The 15,539-nt window shown below is 39.6% G+C and overlaps 1 pseudogene; it reads right to left on the bottom strand.

Moving 5' to 3' along the window:
* LOC146546186 (uncharacterized) overlaps positions 1–15,539 on the bottom strand; it is a 29,814-nt pseudogene that overhangs the window by 4,399 nt on the left and 9,876 nt on the right.

The raw sequence follows: 15,539 nt of genomic DNA, 5'->3' as shown, positions 1-15,539 counted from the left end.
GTTCATTTTCTCCAGTGTTCCATTCATGTTCAGAAGAAGGTTATAGAACTGTTAATACAGACATTTCAATCTAAATACAGCAGATATAGAAGACTGAAAGAAACACAAGTTCACTGACTAAAAATATCTTATTATTATTTTATTTATGTATTACAGATTGATTTTTTTTCTTATTAATTCTTAATTTGTTTATTCATTTTTCATATTTTGTGTTAAAAAATAAAAATAAAGAGATTTGAGAAGATTGGAATTTTTTAACCATGTCTTTCTTGTGGAAAACCTAATGCGGCCCAGCCTCACCCAGACTCTGCCTGCAGCGGCCCCCAGCTAAATTGAGTTTGAGACCCCTGTCCTACACCATAAATCAGTAAGAGAGGGTACGACCTCTCTCATGGCCCAAGTGGTGTGTGCATGCCAGAGCACTCTGGAAGGCACACAGAGTCTTTACAGACTACTCAGGATCAAACCTCTATCATCATCCAATCGATTATAAAACTAAGCATGTATGAGTAAATATTTTTAAGCATATCCCATATGGAAAAGACTAAAAACTTATATGATGAAAGTCATACTCACGAAAGTGGCCACTTTCTCATTACTTTCATATATTGTTTTAGTAAGTATCGAAAACATACAAGTTTCATTATATAATTTTTCAAGGGATCTTATATCTGTTTTCACTCTTGTATGCTTTTCATACAAGTTTCACACAAGACAGATACAAACTTTATAAGATTTATATATCTTTTCCATATGGGAAATGACAATCAACAATATAAAGCTTACAGCTGGTTTTAATAACAACATTTATTTGTTTCTCAAATGAGCAAGAGCTATCGAGAAACACTCCTAAATCTTGAGTTCTTAACTTTTCCAGTGGGCCAAATTCAACATTATCTGCTAATGCTAAATAGGCTGCCGTTATTAACTAATGCTAATTGGATGTGAATTAGCATTATGCACTAATGCTAACACTTACTTTTTAACAATGTGAGTAGCTAATGCTAACACTATTTCCCTTAACTTTATAACAATGTGAACGGCTAATGCTAACACTCTTTTCCCTAGCAATACAACATCTGAGCTGCTAATGCTGAGTAGGTCGCCATTAGCACCTACGTCTAATTAAAGGCAAATACGCATTAGAACCTAATGCTCATATCGTTTTCCTTTGCTTTATAACAATGTGAGCAGCTACTGCTAAATAGCATTAGCTAATAACAGCAGTCTAATTTAATGTAATTTAGCCTCATTTGCATTATAACGATGTGAGGAGTTAATGCTAAGTATGCTGCCATTAGCAGCTAATTCTAATTAGGGGTGAATAATTATTACCAGCTAATGCTAATATCGTTTTCTCTTTCCTTTTAACAATGTGAGCAGCTAGTGCTGGGTAGGCTGGTGCTAGCAGCAAATACTAAAGCTAAAGCTAATTTGATGTGAATTAGCATTACATTAGTGAGGAGTTAATGCTAAGTAGACTTCCATTACAGGTAATGCTAATTTTAGGTATTTAGGAATTGGCAGCTAATGCTAATACCATATTTTCTTGCATTATAACAATGTGACCAGCTAATGCTAAGTAGGTTGCCGTTATTAGCTAATACTAATTTGAGGTGAATTAGCATTATCCGCTTATGCTAACAATGTTTTTTCTTACTTTTTAACAATACGCCATTAGTGGCCAATTCTAATGTTAGATGAGAAAGCATTAACAGCTAATGCTCATACTGTTTGCTTTGTAAGAATGACAGCAGCTAATGATACGAAGTCTACCATTGTTAACTAATGTTAATTTGATGTGAATTAGCATTATCCGATAATGGTAACTCTTTTCCCCTGCATTACAACGACGTCAGGAGTTAATGCTAAGTAGGCTGCCATTAGGGGCTAACTCTAATTAGGGGTGAACAATTATTAGCAGCTAATGCTAATACCGTTTTCTCTTTCCTTATAACAACTTGAGCAGCTAATGCTAATTTGATGTGAATTAGCATTATATTAGTGAGCAGTTATTGCTAAGTAGGCTACCATTAGCAGCTAAAGCTAATTTGAGGTGAATAAGCATTAGTAGCTAACGCTAATACCCTTTTCTCTTGTGTTATAATGATGTGAAATGTTAATATTGTTCTCAAACAACAGAATGAGAATGAAATATTGATTCTAACAGGGCCCATAAACAGTATTAGCTTAGCAGCATTAGCTTATCAGAGTTTCCATCATGGTCACATAAATCCTTAGCAGAGCAAAGTGGCCTACTTAGCAATAGCTGCTCAAGTTGTAGAAAGCAAGGGAAAACAGTAATAGCATTAGCTGCTAAATGTGCACTTGAGAACAAATTTATTGTTAATTCAGCTGTGAATGTAGAGTTTGTCATTATTTAAGCTTCCATTTCCAAATGTTAGCTGCTCCTGTCTGCCTCTTTGTCACAAACACAGACTGAAATGATTCACAGCCTTGTTTCATCCTTCTGTCACTGTGGACATACAGCATGGGAAACATACACATGGCTGACACTTTATTAGGTACACTGGTATCTATCTCAGGTACACCTGTGACCTAAATGTTCCTGCAACCAGACTCCTTGGAGACCCCTACATAAATATCCATGAACTATCCAGCTAGACTAGTGTGTCTGTCCCTGAAAATATTCCTGCATGTGTGATTGTTCATGTCTCATCTGCAGGAAACAAACAGGAAGTGAGTGAAGGACACAGGAAATGTTCCAGCTCTTCCTCCTCTATCAGACATTCTCTCCATACCTGAGAGTGTCCAGTCTCCAGCCTGGATCCTTCAGTCCAGCCGACAGCAGCTTCATTCCTGAGGGACCTGGATGATTGTAGCTCAGGTCCAGCTGTCTCAGATGGGAGGGGTTGGAGGTCAGAGCTGAGGCCAGAGAAGTACAGCCTTCCTCTGTGATCAGACAGCCTGACAGACTGCAGACACACAAAACAACAATCAATCTGTCAACAATCGTTTTCTCTTTGTCACAATAACATCTATCCATCCATACATCCATTCAATGTAACTTTATTTATAAGTGACAATACCCAACAGACAACAACAGTCATCTGAAGCTGTTTAACAGTGTAAGGTAACCGCCTCCACTGTGAGCAGCACTTGGTGATGGTGGGAAGAAGAACTCCCTTTGACACAAAGATCCTCCCAGTGAAAACAGGCTCCAGGAGGAGCATCTACCATGACTGGTTGCAGGTGCATATTCCTAACACGATAGCTGCACTTTAGAGCTCTAAAACTGGAACTGACACATAAAAATACTGAGAACACAGACTAGCAGCCACTGCATGGCCTCGAGTACGTATGTGGTGCGTTCAAAGAGCATCAGCATAGACATGGTGGGTTCAACAATATAGGACATAACAATTTCTATGGCGAAAATACTACCAATGAATGAGCCATAACATTTTAGCCATGTAAACATGTTATCAGTGGGCTTTCCAACAACTTGCATTGATCATTAAAGGATAAAATACGTGAGTCGAGGTCACTACGAGCCATGCGAGGGTCAAACATGGCAGAGAACCTTCCAGCAGCATCTTGGTTTATAATCCGCCTTTGGATCATCAGTTTAGGAGATGAAGGATCCAAGTAAAATAACAAGTTAAAAAATATGCAGCTATGGTCACTCACATGGACATCCTCCACACATACATCATGTATATTTAAACCCAGGGAGAAAACAAGATCCAGTGTGTGACCCTTTGTATGTGTGGGGCCAGAAACATGCTGCCTAAAGTTAAAAGACTCAGTGACAGTGATGAGCTCAGCAGCAGTGTTACAGGATGCTTCATCAATATGACGGCTCAAATCTCCCAACCTTCTCCAATGAAATGATGGATGTCAGAAGGTCATTAAATTCAGTTAGAAAGACCCCATCAGGTAGAATAAAATACAATAACTGGTTTTTAGAGAACTGACCATCATCTGTGACTCAAATGCAGAAAAGGAGTCCGAGGTCATCAGACTGCATGTGAATCTGTCCTGGTAAACAACAGCGAGTCCTCCACCACGTCCTAAAAGACGCGGAGTTCAGATGACGGAGCAGCCAGCCGGGCAGATTTCATTCAAGTGGACATAATCAATGTTCCCTCTAAGCTGCGCACGGGCGCAATCCGCTGACACGCTCTCTGCACACAGAGTATCTGCATTGCGCACAAAAAGATATCTAACAGGCTTGTGAGGCTCCTGAACTCTCTGCCCCCCTCTCACGGACAATAACCATATCCAACTTCTTAATAGCAATGAACTGGTCTGCATTGGTGCATCATATCTTTATTCTCTTCCCCCTCCTGCCCCCCCTCCTTCTTAAATAGATAACTATCATATCTGATATCATATCTCACAGTACAATAATATTGAATGGGTTGCATTGTTGTACTTTGTCATGTTTCTCAGGTCTTTGTCTGATTTTCTACGAACATTACTTGTCATGTTCTCATGTTGTTGCTAAGGATTGTCTTATTGCATTGGAGTCACACTGGGTTAAATATGTACACTTGGGTTTTAAGGGGTATTTATTATTTTCTTTTTTTTTGGGTTGTATGGAAGCCCCAAACGCAATTTCATTGTTCTTGACAATGACAATAAATAAATAAATACTAAATACTAAATACTAACCTGAATTGAAATTAAAATAAATACGTTAACAATTCTGCTTTGCAGTGTTAGTCAGTGACTGGCTGCTCCAGTATTTAGAACGATGCTGCCTTATCCCATAGTCCAGCCAATGATTCACATTCGTATATACGCAGCTAATCAACGTCGCTGACGGGCTATGACAGCGTCCTCATGTGCCGACACCGGTGTTTTGGTTGATGTAGAGTGAAGCCACGTTAATGACAACGTGATCCAGTGATCCAAGGGACCGCTCAGGGAGTTTGTGTGTTCGCTCAGACACATGAAACATTAGAGGGAACATTGGACATAATTCTTATTTTGCTGCCACGTCTCAGTCAGACACATGAAATCTAGAGACTCTTTAATAAAGAGATCGCTTAGAATAAATGATTTGTTTGTTATGGAGCGAACGTTAAGCGGGGCCAACCGAGTTGATGACGGTCGATCTGCAAAATCAACAGCTGACTGCAGCGGCACTTGAAATAAAGACAATGCAGACCTGTGGACCTGCTGGGCAGGGCAGCGACTCCAGAGCTGGGGGAAGCAATGATCGATGAGCAGACATAGCTGTTATCAATAAAAACAGTGAACGTTTGACGGACACACCGTGAGAAAAACTGCTTCTGAGCCACAGAGCCCAGGTCCCAGTCACCGGCGTAACATATTAACTAAATGTCAGGAGAGGAAGTGGACGCAGGCACCAGGATTCTCCCACAGCCAAGAAGCTAGCCTCTGGTAGCTTCTCAGTTTCACCTGGACGTCGGCCCTCGTTCCCCTTTTCCATCTCTTGAGGGTGAAAGTCCTGCGGGTTGTGAAGAGTAGCACACCAGGGGAGGAAGAGTTTTTCTGTTCAGCTGTTACAGTAGCTCTCCACTGAATCTTTGATGTTAAACCCTTTAAGACCTACCATAGAACCAAGTCTGCCAGAGCTTATCTTTAGATTTTTACATGCTGTAGTGCAGACCTTCCCAAACTGTGGTGCCCGCAGAGCCATGGCAGGGGGGGCGCGGTATGAAAAGGGGGGGGAACAAAACGCTTGGACACTGCTAGCACGGCGCCCACAGAAACGCAAAGCAGGAGATGAAGCATCGCTGAATATGTTTCCAAACCAACTTCATTCTAAGCCAAAGACTAGAAAATATGGTGAAGCAAATCTGCCCTTTGGCTTCACCTGCACAGGTGCTGAGGTAGGTCCCTGCGTCGGGAGCAGCGCTGGGCTCTTCCAATCATGGACAAACAGGATCCCACATTCTTAATTTTAGTTCACAAACACTTGTTGTAGTGACTAACTACTCCTGACATTTTGGAGATGTTTGCTCTTTATAGAGTAAAGTTACAGCGGGATACAAATAACATCAGGCTGATCCTGCCACGATTTGTTCCCTCGATTCAAATCACGGACAAACAGGATCCCACAGCTGTTTATGTTTTTGACCCATTTTGCACAGAGAGGCATTTTTTGAAAATGACAGCAATGTTGATTAGTATTACAGAAGAAGAAAAAACAACTACCCGTGACGCCTTTGTAAATGGAGGGACAGTAACTGCGTGTGAAACCTGCAGATACTCAGATTAACAGTATTTTGTCTCTGTCTGCCATTCTGCAATTCATCTCACATAAACAATAACGTGACGTGAAAAAAGGCGCAACCTTTGACGTTGCCAGATGAACTCTGTATTCCTCGTCCGCAAAAAAGGAGTTTTAAAAAAATCTCAGTTTTTGGTGATTTGAAACACTGTTTGGATGAAACAGCTGCGTTTTCAAAAATACCAGTGTAGGTGCGGACGTAGCGTAAAAGATTTAGTAGTTTATTTTCTTACTACCTGTAATTTATTGCAGATTACTTGTATTTGCTTAATTGTTTACTAAATGTTTGAGGTGTGAAATAAACCGCAATGGAGCAAAATATGGGCGTGTGTGGTTGGAGGATGTGTTAGTGCGTGTGCGTGCTGTTCACGCGCCGGGGGGGAGGCGAACGTTTTTCGTGTAAAACAAAGGGGGGCCCAGCAAAAAAAGTTTGGGAACCACTGCTGTAGTGCCATTTTGGGGAGCAGTTCAAGTTGCTATACATCAATACAACCGTTATAGCCCAAATTTTTATAATATGTATGCATTCAGTCCATAGTAACTACATATACATATATACATATACAGCAAAAAGTGCAATAAACTAGAACAAATTGAAAATTGTTTTGTTTTGTATTTTTACATATATTTGTAGTTAGAGAAATTTAAGAGGTTTATCCCTCAAAACTGAAGAACTAAAAAAGTTGCACAAAATAGTTTCCAACCCCAGGAAATGTAATTTGAGTGTATCCATAGTTGTATTTTTGAGATACACCAAAATTTATATACTGCATGAAAACCTAAAATAAATACTACCATGTGAATTTGCAAGAAAAACTTCAGTGCATCAAAATAAACTATTTCCAACTGTGTAATTTGAGTTCTAAGCCTCCCAGAAACTATACTGAAAGGGTAAACTCAAACATGACTTTTAAAAACACCAGTGTAGGCTTCAAGGTAAAAACAAACAAACAAACAAACTAGAATTTTCGCAAAAACGACGTCACTTCAGGTTTCGGGCAGGTAATGGCGGACATACAATAGTTTGGGCTGACATCTATTCCAACGTAGGAAGTGCTATGAACATCTGATCGGATTGGCAAAGCGTGTTTCTGGAATATTACTTTTTTGTTGCTGCAAGTGCTTTTCATGCAACTTTTGCAAAGCTATGTGTGGAAGGAAACGGTGACCTAGGATAAGCTGGATACATAAGATGTAAGTACAACTCCGGTTTCACATGCAAAATTAAAAATTATTGCACTAGCTTGTGTGGTTGCCGATCTACAGGCATTTAAAAATAGTTACGCAAAACTGAGCGTTCCCACTCTGACCGGCCTTAAAGGGTTAACAGTATCTCCCAATCATAATTTAAAGCAGCAGAAATTAAGTCAGAACTCAAAAGAGCAAAAATGACATTACAAAAAATGATTGACGACAGTGAAAAACTACATTGTTGCCTCCAGCAAGCTGCAGCGGCGGCAAAGCCAAACACAGGCGCCATCTTGTTTGACAGAAGAACGTAGCACACAGCAGCTACAAGCATAGAGTGCACCACTATTGTTCAAATGGAAGAAATAGAAAACACTCAATAAATCCTTCCACAGCTGAAACTAATGTAGACAATGTCAGGGGAGGAAGTCAAACTGAACTTATGACACCAAGCACGATAACTACCAAAATAATGCAGGAAAAGTAAACTAAGAAACCCTAAAGCAACTAAACAGAGCAGCTAGCAATAAACAAGAAGTGTAAACTATAAAAACATAGAAGCTAAATGCTAACATGGCTAACACTATCATCACTGTATGTAGCCCGACTCTTCTCACAGCAACATACAACTGTCATGGCTAGACATCTCACTGATTGGCTCATGTTAGCTTGTGAAAATATAACGTCCCAGCAGTACTAGCTGTTTTATATACTGTTTAAAATAAGCGAAATGTGCTTATAATGTGTAAATAAAGGCTGAAGCAGCTAGCACTGTTAGCATCAGCACCAAGCCCTGTTACATTTGTACACTGTTAGAGCAATGGCTCCAATCTACAGCCTTTAAAATAATGATTAAAATGCTGTGATTGCAGCCATTCCCCAACTCTCTGTGAATGGTTCTCATGGCTATTGATCAGTGGGCTTTGATCAGTGGTTGTTGATCAATGGTCATGAGAATTAGCATAATTATGATTAAGGAACTGACCTCCCAGCCCATTGTTCCTTCAGTGGGCTGGTTTCAGTCATTATGCAAATGTACTGTTTATAAGATTGAAACCTGCAGTCAGCCGAGATTGAAGAAGTCACCTGGATGATGATGAAACATTTCTCCCACAAAACGCTACGTCCAGATGAACAGAATCAACTTTTGGAGATTTACTTACCTGGATGATTATTGGTTATTGGTAACTTTATTGTCCCTAATGGGAAATTGATTTGCAGTATGTCCGTACAAACAAACAAACAGGCAACCAACACATCACATACACACTCCAAAATAATATAATATAATATAAGCCTGAGAAAACAACCTAGATTTTTCATCAAAAAAGTACAATGTGCAATGGCAACAACACATATGGTTCAGTGTTATTAACTATGATAATAGCAGTAGGTACAAAAGACAATCTATGTCTCTTTGTCTTCACTGCAGGCACTTTATAACGACGACCTGATGGAAGCAGTTGAAAATCATTAAAGAGAGGATGATCTGAACACAACATGACAGAGGTCACCTTCCTCAGCACATGCCTGTTATAAAAGTCCACAAGCTGGACCTGAGACCTCCCTGAAATCTTACCAGCCACTTTAACCAGGTTGTTAAGTCTGGTCTTATTATTCAGAGACATATTACCGTACCAAGCAATGATACAGAAAGTTAAAACAGATTCAATAAAACTTTTATAAAAAACGAGTCATCATTGCAGATGAAACATTGAAACCTCTCAACCTCCTTAAAAAGTCTTTGTTGAACCTTTTTCACTGTAGCAGCAAGATGTGACTCAAAGCACAGAGCTTTATCAAGAACAACCCCCAAATACTTATAACTGTCCACCAGTTCAATGGCTGCACATTTACCACTGTTAGCGCAGGATGAGGGGATGTCTCCCTGAAGTCAATAACCATGTCCTTGGTTTTCAAGGTGCTGATCATTAAGAAGGACTGATCACACCACGAAACAAACTCATCCACAACAGGCCCATGGAGAACCTCTTCACCATGAAGGAGGCTTACAATGACTGTGTCATCTGCGTATTTAATGAAATGCCTGTTGGCCTGTGTACTGCGACAGTCATTAGTGTACAAAATATACAGTAGAGGAGAGAGACAACAACCTTGCGGTGAGCCAGTGGAAGAGTTCAGCTGTTTGGAAAAACAGCCGTTCACTCTCACACACTGAGATCTGTCAGTTAAAAAGTTTAAAACCCAACCAACGAGATTAAGATCAAGTGTAAACTGGTTAAGAAGTTTATCAGCTAAAAGATGTGGCTGGATAGTATTAAAAGCTGAAGAAAAATCAATAAATAAGAGCTGAGCATGAGCTTTGGCGCCATCAAGATGGCGATAAAGGAAGTTCAACAGAGTGACCACTGCATCATCAACACGTCTACGAGGCCTGTATGCAAATTGTAGAGGGTCTATAAGCTTCTCTACTTGCTAACTGAGAGTCTGAACTAAAACCAGGAAGACTTATCTTATTACAGTCACTGTAACAGTGACCAGTCATGTGTTTCATGCCTGCCCAGGCCACCCTTAAGTTATTGCTACCCATCTCCGCCTCTACCTTATCCTTGTATTTTACTTTGGCTTTTTTAATTTCTGATCTGATCTCCTTCCTAATTTCTCTAACTTTCAAGATATTCCCTTCAATAAAAGCTTTTTTCCTTTCATGAATCAGCCTCATAAGACCTTTTGAAGACCATGGTTTGTTATTAGGAAAAAAATGGAGATGGTGTCAGTCGCATTCTTAGGATTCGCTTTAGGTGGATGTAAACAATGGTGACGTTGATCTGTGGGAATTCCCTCGGCAGATAAAACGGCCTCAAAGACACAGAGAGGAGCTCAATGTCAGGCAGACACACTTGTCTACGAACGGTCACATTTTTACACCATTTCTGATTTATATACAAACACACTCCTCCTTGAGATTTCTGGGTAGCTCCGGGGTCTCGATCCAAACGTATGGGAAACCCGAAGCCATTTAGTTCCAGAGAACAATCAGGGTCAGAGTCCTTGAGCCAAGTCTCTGTGAATGCCATTAGACATGTATCCCTGTAGCCACGCAAGTGTGCGACATTCAAATGCAGTTTATCCAATTTACTCCTCAGAGACTGCACATTAGCCAGGATTATTGATGGTAAAGGAATGACTCCAAACAACCGTCAGGATTGCCAATAAAACCATGCGAAATAAAAAACCCATCTTCGTTAAAAGAAGTTCCACAAAACACAAGCCGATGCTATAGAATTTCCTCAGGCAAAAAAATATATATATAAAGGAATAAAAGAATGAAATAAAATAAGTTAAAACACTGACAGAGAGAGACAACCTGCTGGTCGCCACAAGAGCAGCGCCCCTCTTTCTAGTCTAGTCTAGACTGAGAATGCATCAAGACCACTCACTCACCCTTCCCTCCTGCCTCTCAGCTGCTGAAACTCACAGTTTGTTACCACGGAAGAGTCACTCCTTCATCTGAGATGAAGCCTGATAGTCTGACTGATGCAATATAACATTCAGTCTACACTTTGTTTTTGTGCAAAGATGATAAAGAGGAAATACTAATAACATAAACAAAAATAAATGTCCAATTTAGAAATCTTATTCTTTTTTGCTCTATAAAATAGTTGTTTTTATTTTTCAGTCACTCATCGTAGCAGTAGGATTTACATGAAAATAAAAACAAATTAAGTTTGAGAGAAAAAGTACATTTTTGGCACTCTCTGGGCAACTGACTCAGAGACTCAAATGACTTAAAAAACCCGATTCATTTTGGTGAGTGACTCATTTAAACTCGATTCGGTAAAAAGAATCAAATTTACCATCACTAATACAAATCCCTTTGGAGAAAACAGCTTTAAAACATGTATTGTTAAATTCCAGATGTTTCTTTGCAAGGAAAAGTCAGACACTGAAACAATACCACCAGTAACCTCCTACATATGGAAATGTGGTGTCATTAAAGACATAATAATTTCATTAATACCCAATATCCAGCAAAATATGTAATTTGAACATTTTGTTCCTAACGAAATCAAATGTATATATTGTAGAAGATTAGCCAAATTTATGTAAAATGGCCAGTACATGAATTAAAAAAATAAATAAATAAACAAAATCGTATGACTGTGACAAATTTTACACAGTAATTCAGTCTAATAATCCACTCAAATATAAATATAAGTTTAGCTAAAAGCTCTATAGATAAGTCAATCAATAATATAATTCACATTTTAAATGATCATATGTGTTAACGTTTGAATCCTGACCTGAGAGTTTCCACTGCACACTGTGAACTCTTTAGTCCAGCAGACAGAAGCTTCACTCCTGAATCCTGCAGGTCAGAGTTACTCAGGTCCAGCTCTCTCAGACTGGAGGACTGGGAGCTGAGGACTGAGCACAGAGCTTCACAGCTTCTCTCTGACAGGTTACAGCCACCCAGTCTGAAAAACAAAAGATAATCTATAATACTTATGTAAAGTTTGTTATTATATTACATGCCATCTTTTTATTTTTGATGAAACCTTAACATACTAAGATACAACATCATATGGATGAACTTGAATAAAATGTTTTTTTTAAATTATATCTTTATTTGGATTGGACAAGAAAAAACCATCTGCATAGCAGTATATGAATAACATGGGAACAAAGTCCTTCCAGGTTTTAGATTAAGTCCAGGAGAGCAAATGATAAACAAAGTGATCAGCGGGTGCATATTAACCTCCACTAGCTATTACTAGGACAGTTGCTCGCATGCTCTCCCAAAGGAGATATATAGAACACATTACATGGAACTATAAACACAAACTGGGAGGGGTGCCCATGCTGCAATCATTGTGAAGAAATAAGTAAATAAACAAGCAATAGTAATAGAAGTAAATGTAAAAAACAAACAAACAAAAAACAACCAAGTAATAGTGAGATCAAGTGAAGTCAGCCCTCGTGGGGGTGATGAATTGGATCCAATTGTTCCAAATTTGGTAGAATTTGGCTTTTTGATTTCTTAACAGATATGTAAGTTTTTCCATCCTAAATATCTCTAAAATGATCCCAAACCAGTCGTCTAGGGTAGGCTGGGCTAGGCTTAACCATCTTCTAGTAATTGTTTTTTACTTGCCACCAAGAGTAATTGCACCAACTTAATCTCACTCCTACATTCCAGAAAGGGGACCAAACCCATGTATAAAACCTTAAAATCTAAAGGTATTTGAACGTTAAAGACTGCACTTAAGGAGACCTGAACGTTTTTTAACTTGGGACAGTCCCAAAAGACATGAAAATGGTTAGCAACAGTCGAGCCGCATTGTCTCCAGCATTGCATATAAGCCCCTTTGTACCTCTCCTGATATGGAGTCTTGAAGTACCTAATAATATTCTTCCAGCCATGTTCCTTCCAGCTCATAGAACTGGACGTGGACCACTGGCAGTACAAAACATTTTCCCACTCCCCCACAGAAATAGCAATCCCTGATTCCCTTTCCCATTTATCCTTAGTGTATAAAGTATTATCCTTGCTGGCACTAGAGAGGGCTTTGTATAGTTTAGAAATAGATTTAGTAGGGGTCATGGTTGTGGCATTTTTCAGGATGAGGAAAAAATGTGACTCAGCATCATTGAAGTCGGACAGTTTGAATTCATGATCAATATATGATCTCAGCTGTAAGTTTCTATGAAAGTTGTATTTTGTCAGGTTGTGATCGTCCCGTAAGGCCTCAAATCTGAGCACAATATTTCTATGAGTAAGAGAGAGGAATGTCGTAAGGCCATAGGATATCCATGCTTCAAAGTTAGAGTCGTGTCTGTTTGGAATAAAATCCGAGTCGAAAGCAACCCACCTGAAGATTTTTAGCATTTTGTGTATCCCACAGATGTTGATTACCTTCTGCCAAACTTGGAGGGTGTGGGTTAACCAGGGGTTCCCCAGCTTTTCCAGCCGGCACATTAGACCCTTATCTGCCATTACAGCTTGTAGGGGGAATCGGTCCAACAGGCTGGACTCCAGTTCCTTCCACCTAGCCGTGTATGTTTTGTTACACCAATATAAGAGGGGGGTTATTTGAGCGACATAATAGTAATTCCTGAGGCAGGGGAGACCCAGTCCTCCCTTTTCCTTGGGGAGCTGGAGGGTAGCATATTTAATCCTTGGCTTTCGGCCCTGCCAGATAAATCTGGAGATCCATTTGTCCCACTCAATAAATTGGTAATCGCTCACTTCTATTGGCAAGTTTCTAAAAAAGATAAAGCAGTCTGGGGAGCGTGTCCATCTTGATTGCGGTTACCCGGGAGCTGAGACGCATAAAGGGGACCAGATTCCATCTGTGCAAATCAGCTTTTATACTTGCAGATATTGGCTCGTAGTTTGCCTGAAAGAGCAGCGAGAGGTCCGCAGTCAAATATATTCCCAGGTACTTAATTTTCTCATTATCCCGATTTACTGTAAATTTGAGTAGAGATGTGTAATATTCTCCTAATGTTGTCAGTTGTTTGTCTATAGTGAATGAAACCAGTCTGATCTAAATCGATGAGGTCAGGTAAAAACTTCTCCAGTCTACGAGCAAGAATAGAAGTAAATAGTTTGTAATCCAAGTTAAGGACACTGATTGGTCGATAGTTTCCACATTCTCGTTTATCTTTCCCCTCTTTTGGGATAATTGAAATAGTTGCCTCCCTCCAGGAGGGTGGGATTTCTCCCTCCTGTAGGATGTAGTTAAATGACTTCAGCAATGTGGGGACTAGATCTGCCCTCAGGGTGCGATACCACTGAGAACTGAACCCGTCCGGCCCAACTGCCTTACCTGGTTTTAATCTGGAAAAAGCATTAATTTCTTCCACTAAAATGGGATGTGTTAGAAGCTCATTTTTGAGAGACGGGAGTGAAGGTAATTCTAGAGAGCTAAGAAAGGCATCAGTACAATTCTCCTCCGTAGCATTGGGCTGTGAGTACAGCTCCCTAAAGAAGGTCTCAAAACATTTCTGAATGTCTTCTAATTTTGATTCCAGAATATTAGTCTTGGGGTCCTTGATTTGGTATATCGTACTTTCCTCTAGTTGTTTGTGTTATTTATGTGCCAGATATTTTGCAGATTTCCCTCCTGTCTCATAGTATTTTTGCCTCAAAAAAATTAAGTTATTTTGGGCCTCCTGGGTGTAAATATCATTAATTTCATCCTGTATTTTCCTGATATCCTGCTTCAGAGTAGGATTTGCGGTGTTTATGTCTTCCTATTCTTTCAACTTTAAATTTGCCTGTAGTTCTGCTAATTTTTGCCCTTTGATTCTCTTTAAGTGGGAGGCGATAGAAATTAATGTACCTCTCATTACCGCTTTGAGCGTATCCCAAAGAATAGCTGGAGATACCTCTCCTGTGTCATTAACATCTAGAAATTCTTTAATGTCTACCTTTAATTTGGAAACTATGGCAGGATCATTAAGGTGTGATAACAATTTCCACAGTGTGGTACATTTTTTCCTAGCCACCTGCAAAGATAGAGAGATAGGACTGTGGTCAGATAGATCTCTTGTTAATATGTCACAGTCTTTGACCCTAAACCTATCAACTTTAAACATAAAAAAGTAGTCCAGCCTTGCATACACTTTAAAGGAACCAGAGTAATGAGTGAAATTTCTGGTAGATGCGTAGCGGTCCCTCCATACATCTATTATCCCCATCTCTACCATATAGGAATTGACTTTTCTAGTAAGTGCTGTTACCTGGTTGGTTGGGGAGGAGGAGTCTAGTTTAGGGTCAAGTCTAAAGTTAAAACCCCCCCACAGACAACTATCCCCTGAGAATCCACCAATAAATCAAACCTATTCCTATAGAATAGCCAATCGCTCCCGGGGGGAGCATAAACATTTAAAATTGTGATTTCAGACCCCTCTATCCTTTCTGTTATTCTAACCAATCTGCCTTCCTCGTCACAGAGTTCTTAGATATGTTCATAGTTAAGAGTACCAGAGATAAGTGTAGCCACACCCCTCTTGTGTTTGGACTTAACGGAAGAGGAGAATACATATTTAAAACCCTTTCTTTTCAATCTCAAGTGATCTACTTGGTTCATGTGTGTCTCCTGAAGTAATGCAATCTGGGCCTTCTCCTTCCTTAGTTTGGACAGTATCTTATTCA

The sequence above is a fragment of the Mchenga conophoros genome, unplaced genomic scaffold, assembly GCF_057382185.1.
Source record: "Mchenga conophoros isolate Kocher_MC1m ecotype Shallow Benthic unplaced genomic scaffold, M_conophoros_male_GT1.1 unmapped_scaffold_6, whole genome shotgun sequence".
In the NCBI taxonomy this organism is placed as follows: Eukaryota; Metazoa; Chordata; class Actinopteri; order Cichliformes; family Cichlidae; genus Mchenga; species Mchenga conophoros.
The sequence above is the reverse complement of the archived record's forward strand: the minus strand, read 5'-3'. Positions and strand labels throughout refer to the sequence as shown.